The sequence below is a fragment of the Muscardinus avellanarius genome, assembly GCF_963383645.1.
Source record: "Muscardinus avellanarius genome assembly, chromosome: 2".
Classification (NCBI taxonomy): domain Eukaryota; kingdom Metazoa; phylum Chordata; class Mammalia; order Rodentia; family Gliridae; genus Muscardinus; species Muscardinus avellanarius.
This window is the reverse complement of record NC_137787.1, coordinates 191,384,312-191,390,311: the sequence shown is the minus strand read 5'-3', so window position 1 is coordinate 191,390,311 and position 6,000 is coordinate 191,384,312.

Below are 6,000 nucleotides of genomic sequence, written 5' to 3'. Positions count from 1 at the left end.
TTTCTTGGATATGATACCAAAATCTTAGGCAACGAAATTAAAAACAAGTTGTACTGCATCAAAATTAAAAATCTTCAGGCATAAAAGATATAATCAACAAAAATGAAAAGAAAAAAACTATGGAATAAGGGAAAATAGTACAAAGCAGATGTCTGATAAAGGGTTATTACCCAGACTATACAGAGAACTTCTAAAACTGCCAACAAAAAACAAACAAATTGATTAAAATATTGGGTAAAGGACTTAAAAAGACATTTTTTCCAAAAAAGATCTACAGACAGCCAGTAAGGAGAAGATGCTCAAGGTCACGTCACCAGGGAAATTAAAATCAGAACGACAGTGAGAGACCTCCTCACACCTGTGAAACGGGCCGCCGTGCTTGGAACCAACCACCAAACTAGTGCTGGTGACGCGGTGGAGAGATGGACCCTTTCCACCAGCGGTGGGATGCAGGGTGGTGTGTCAGCTCTGGAAAACAGTATTTGATTTCTGAAATAAAATTATATGATGCTACAACCCCACTTCTGGGTATAGGACACTCAAAATAATTGAAAGCAAGGTCTCAAGGAGATATTTACACACCCACATTCATAGAGGCTTTACTCACACTAGCCAAGAGAGGGGAGCGGCCCAAGTGTCCACGAACTAATGAGTGGAAAAGCAAAAGGTGGCATAGCCATTCTGTATAATATCTTTATTTCTAAAAGGGAAGACAATTCTGACATGGATGAACCTTGAGGACCTGTGCTAAATGAAATAAGCCAGTCAAAACGACAAAGGCCGAGCGGGTGAGGCCGTGCGCACCTGTAACCCCAGGGTTTACAAGGCGGAACAGCACCGAAGGCTCGAGGCCAGTACACACCAATTAGACCATAAATAAAAAATAAAATAAAAATAAAAATAAAAAATATAAATAAAAAATGAGAAGGGTTGGGGTGTAACTCAGGGGTAGAACCCCCTAGGTTCAATCCTCAGTACTACAAACAAAACAACATTCAAAACGAGTGGGGGAGAGGATAGGGCAGTAGGCCGTACTTTCCAAGGTCGCCTTCCCTCCCCAGGGTGGCAGAGCCCTCACCCAGGACATAGGGTCCGACCTGTGGAGTAAGGTGACGCCACCCACCTTACAGGGAACAGCTGCTACATCACTCAGCTGGCGCCGGGCCCGCTGACCTGGCTCTCAGAGCTGCTGTGATCAGGGCCCAGCGGCCCCAAGGGAACCGCCGTGAACCTGGGCCTGGCTTAGAGACGGCCCTCCTGCCTCCTGCCCGAGCCGCCCGGCTTCTGTCTGTCTTTGCAGTTGAATCCCTAAAGCAATGGAAGCAAGGGGCCTTGGTGCCGAGCACGCTCTGCACGGGCACTGTACAGCTCCGATGCCAAGCCCGTGCTTCCCCGTGGCACCGCCCTGACCTCCCCCATCCCCAGAGGCTCCCCGCGCTGTCCCGGCTCTGCACGTAGAGGCACCCGGAGACCAGCCGGCCTCCTTGGATGCGTTAGCTTCGCAGAGGTGGGGCCACATTCGTCCTGTGTGCGTAGCAGGTGTGGGCACGGCCGCCCTGCCGCATGGGGCTTCCTCTCGCCATGGTTGCCACCTCTTCCCCTTTCCCCCTTGACTCAGGAAAAGTGAGTCCTGTCCCTGTCCCCAAGCACTGCCCCCCCCCTCCCCCGGGCCTGCAGTTGGCCTGCTGGCTTCTGGTCCCGAGCACGTGGCCCAGCTGGGCTTAAGACCTTTCCCCAGACTTCTTCCTGTGCTGCTCCTGCCCCTGCTTCCTTCCCATCGTGCTCAGCCAGGCTTCTCAGAGCGGAAGAGCCAGTCCCCGGGAAGGGCTGGGTGGTGCAGGGAGGAGCGTGGAGAAAAGGCTCCTTTATCCTTACTTCCTCCCTAAACGCTCACCCTAACCCGCTCACTGCGGTTGAGTGTGTGGAACTTAGCACTCACTGTGAAGTATCAAGACGTGGAAACTTCATCCGTCTCTCATGTGGGCCCTTTGAGAGGTACGAGAATCACATACAGTCAAATGCAAAGGCCATCATTTGAATACTGGGGCTTTATAAGAAGAGGGAGAGAGCCACTGAATGAAAACAGTCTACAGGAGTCCGCAGCATCATGGCATCGCCTGTCAGAACCCAAGGGCTGGGGGAGATGCACCTGCGTGCGCTCTGCCTTACCTGTGGTGCCCAGTAACCTTGGGACCCTGCCATCAAGAAGGACAGCATCAGATGTGGGCCCCTGAGCCGCCAGAACTGTGAGCTAAATAAACTTGTTTTCTTTATAAAGTTACCCAGCCTTGGGTATTTTGTTACTGTACCACAAATCAGACTAAGAGACCACTCAAACTACAAAGACACGGAGAGCGTGGGCAACAAAATTCTGAAAGAAAACAGTACTGATGGATGAAACCCCAGTACCAGAGAAAGAAAAACGGGAAACAGGAGTGAGTGGTGATTGTGGTAACTGACTTCACTGCCTGGCAACTCTAGAACCTGAACTTGGGCTCCCGCACAGCAAGAAGCCGACAAGATGTGCTGATGGCGGGCGCTCCAGAGCCGTGGGCCACAGCCGTGCGATAGTGAGGGCAGGCTGGAAACGGGGAGGGGGCTGGAGGCAAAGGGCAGACCCTTCCCCGGCTCCAGCTCCGAGCTCTGGGAGAATGCCCCAGCACTGGGACACAGGCCCAGCGGGGCCACCTATGGATTCTGTTATCTGAGCCCCCACTGTGTCTCTGTCATAAAAGGCCAGCCCAGGAGAACCCACATTTAAGAAAACCTCTTGAGAAAGACAGATAGCAAAATAAAAAGAGGAAGGTGGAAGAAAGAGGGACCAGAGAGGAGGGAGGTTAAATGGGGGGCAGTGAGCCGGCGAAGGGGCAGAGATCAGGTTGGACCTGGAGGCAGAGAGCGTATAAAGAGCTGGAAGGAGGGAGAGAGCGGCGGGCGAAGGAGGGAGAGAGCGGCAGGCGAAGGAGGGAGAGAGCGGCGGGTGAAGGAGGGAGAGAGCGGCGGGTGAAGGAGGGAGAGAGCGGCAGGCGAAGGAGGGAGAGAGCGGCGGGCGAAGGAGGGAGAGAGCGGCGGGCGAAGGAGGGAGAGAGCGGCAGGCGAGGCACCCACAGCCAAGGGACACTCGGATTCCCAGCAGAGTGCAGGCAAAGGAAAATCCCCACGAGCCCACGTCCTAAGCTTTCAGAACCTCCAGAGAGAAGCCCCACGGTGTGTCCCCAGGGCGCTGGGCTCACGGAAGAGACGAGGAGACGAGGAGACACCCCTGAAGCTCGGAAGGAAGCTCTTTCTAGAACCCTCCACAGGCCAAGTGATTAGCCCAGGTGGGAACAGTAAGCTGCGGCCGAGGAAGTCCAGGACCCGGAGGGGCTGGAGGGTGACCCCCCCCCCCGGGCGCCCACGGGCTCTGGGCGCATCCGGAAGAGGTGAGGGGGCTTCTGCCACAAACCTGAGCCGGACACCAAGGCAAAGCAAAAGCCCAAAGCAGTCTTCATTCCAAGAAGAAGAAAAACTTGCCCTTGAAAGGAAATTCAATCAGAGGACACTCATAGCTGAGGGCTAGGGCTGCATAGATAAGGACTGGGCAGGGGTGTGCTGGGTCTCCCCGAGGGCGGGGCGGGTGGGATGGAGGGGCGTCTGCACGCTGCTCGCCCCTGTCACCACGGTCCTCCTGCCACAACTACTTCACCTCACAGTTGACGCCACACCCAGAGCGGCTCAGTGGTTTGAAAGCAGTCTATAAGCTAGAGCCTGGATTTGACAGGTAGCCTGGTTCTAAAGTCTGTGCTCTAAATGGCTGTGCCTGCCTGCTTTGTGGGTAGGAAGGCAAGAATGATTTAAAACACCGGGAGCCGGGGTGCTGGCGCACACCTGTAATCCTAGTACTTGGGAGGCTGAGCCCGGAGGGTCACAGGTGCAAGGGCAGGCTCAGCAAGTGTGAGGCTCAGCAACCTAGCGAGATCCTGTTTCCAAATAAGACTGGGCTAGGAGTGTCTTCTGCTCGGAGGCAGAAGAGGCCCCTGGGTTCAATCTCCATGACCCCCCCCCACACACACACAAATCAAGAAATAGCAGTAGAAGTAAGAAATACAGAAATACCAAATGTAGCAGATAAAAGGCTCAGAAGTATTGTCTCTGGGAGTGGACCGGGGTAGGGAAATTCATTTTTCTTGTAAAGCAGTGGCACGCGTCCCTGGCATATCTTTTTGTTCTTTTGTGGGGGTGCTAGGGATGGAGCCAGAGCCTCCCCAGGCTGGTGTTCTGCCACGGAGCCGCATCCCAGCCTTCCCAGGGCTACCTCTGCAGCACCTGCCCCACGGCCATGAAACAGCGCTGGCGGGGGACAAGGAGATGCAGGGCTTCCACACAGCTCTGCTCCATTTGGTCCGGGGGATTGAGTCCAGGGACGTTCTACCTCCCAGCTGCACCCCAGCCCTTTTAATTGTTTTAAAACAAGGTCTCCAGCCAGGTGTGGTGGCGCAGGCTTGTAAGGGCACTCGGGAGGCGGCACTCGGGAGGCAGAGACAGGAGGATCAAGGTTCATGGCCAGCCTCAGCCCTTTGCAATTCAGTGAGACCCTGTTTCAAAATAAGGAATAAAAAATAGGGCTGGGGGTGTAGCTTGGAGGTTAGAATGCCCCTGGGTTCCATCCCCAGTACCGTAATAAATAAATAAATAAATAAATAAATAAATAAATAAAACAAGGTCTCCCTAGGTTACTAAGAGCCTCACTAAGCTGCTGAGGCTGGCCTCGAACCTTCGATCCTGTTTCAGCATCCTAGCGCCGAGATTACAGGTGTGTACCACCACATCTGGCTGCCCCCACCTCTGTTCAACCTTTATTTCTATTTTGTTCAAGTCACTTTTACACAGGTCTGCTCATTATGTAACCCAGGCAAGTGATAGATATTTACCTCCACATGGAGCCAAGGTTGAGTCTGAGTCACCATGAGTCACCGTGCAGCATCATTATCCTGCAGGACCTTGAGAAAGGAAATGTGACAGGTGCCACCGTTAAACCGTTTGCTCCCAACACTGCGGGGGCCAAAACCTATGTGGTCCTGTAGCCTGGGCTACCTCTAGTGGCTGAGTTCCAGGTGACTGGTTTATGGGTATATATGAGTTCATGATCATTCCAAAGTTTTCTCTAACAGATAATTATGGTATACTTTTCAAAGTCCTTTTTAAAAGATTGAAAAATGATGGCTTGAGAAACTGGCCATTCTGCAAGGTTTCCCCCGGGGCCAGCCCGTCCTCACCTGACCTGCGTAGTCTTACGGAGTGATTGTTTTGCTCGACAGCCGTCAGGCTGGCGTTCTGGGACCCTCTGCGTCTGCCACGCAGTGCCCAAGAGCAGGGGCCCAGGCAGGTGTCGCTGCTGTGGCTTGAAGCTGCTTCGCCTGGGGTGGGGCTGGCCAGGGAAGGTCAGGGTGGCTGGCTGTAGGGTGCGGCTGAGCGAGGCCACTTGTACTCAGTGGGTAGCTAGCTGAGGAAGGGGGGCCCTCTGTCTTTCCCCCCGCCCAAGGCGTTCGGGCTGGGGCCTCTGTGGGCTGCAGGAGTGCTGTCCAGGTGAGCAGCTTTGGGACGGCTGGTTTGTCCAGGTGGCTCGGGGCCAGCGCGCCTGTCCTCCTGCCGGACACACAGCTGTCCTGTGGCCTTGGGCTTTCTTTGCTGTGGGGACAGACAGGCCCTAAAGAATAAAGTAGGGCTACCACCAGGTCTCCTCAAATACATGAAATATTTATAAAGACACAAAGATCTTCCCTTTCACTAGAGTCTAGACCGAGGATTGGCAAATGACAGGTCTGGCCTGTCATTTGAACAGCCTATAAGCTAAGAATAGCTTGAACTTTTTTTTTTTTGGGGGGGGGTCTTGCAATTGAACCCAGGGACATTGTACCTCTTAGTTATACCCCATCTCTTTATTTTTATTTTGAAATAGGGTCTCACTAAGTTGCTGAGGCTGGCCTCAAATTTGTAATCCTACTGTCTCAGCCTCCCAAG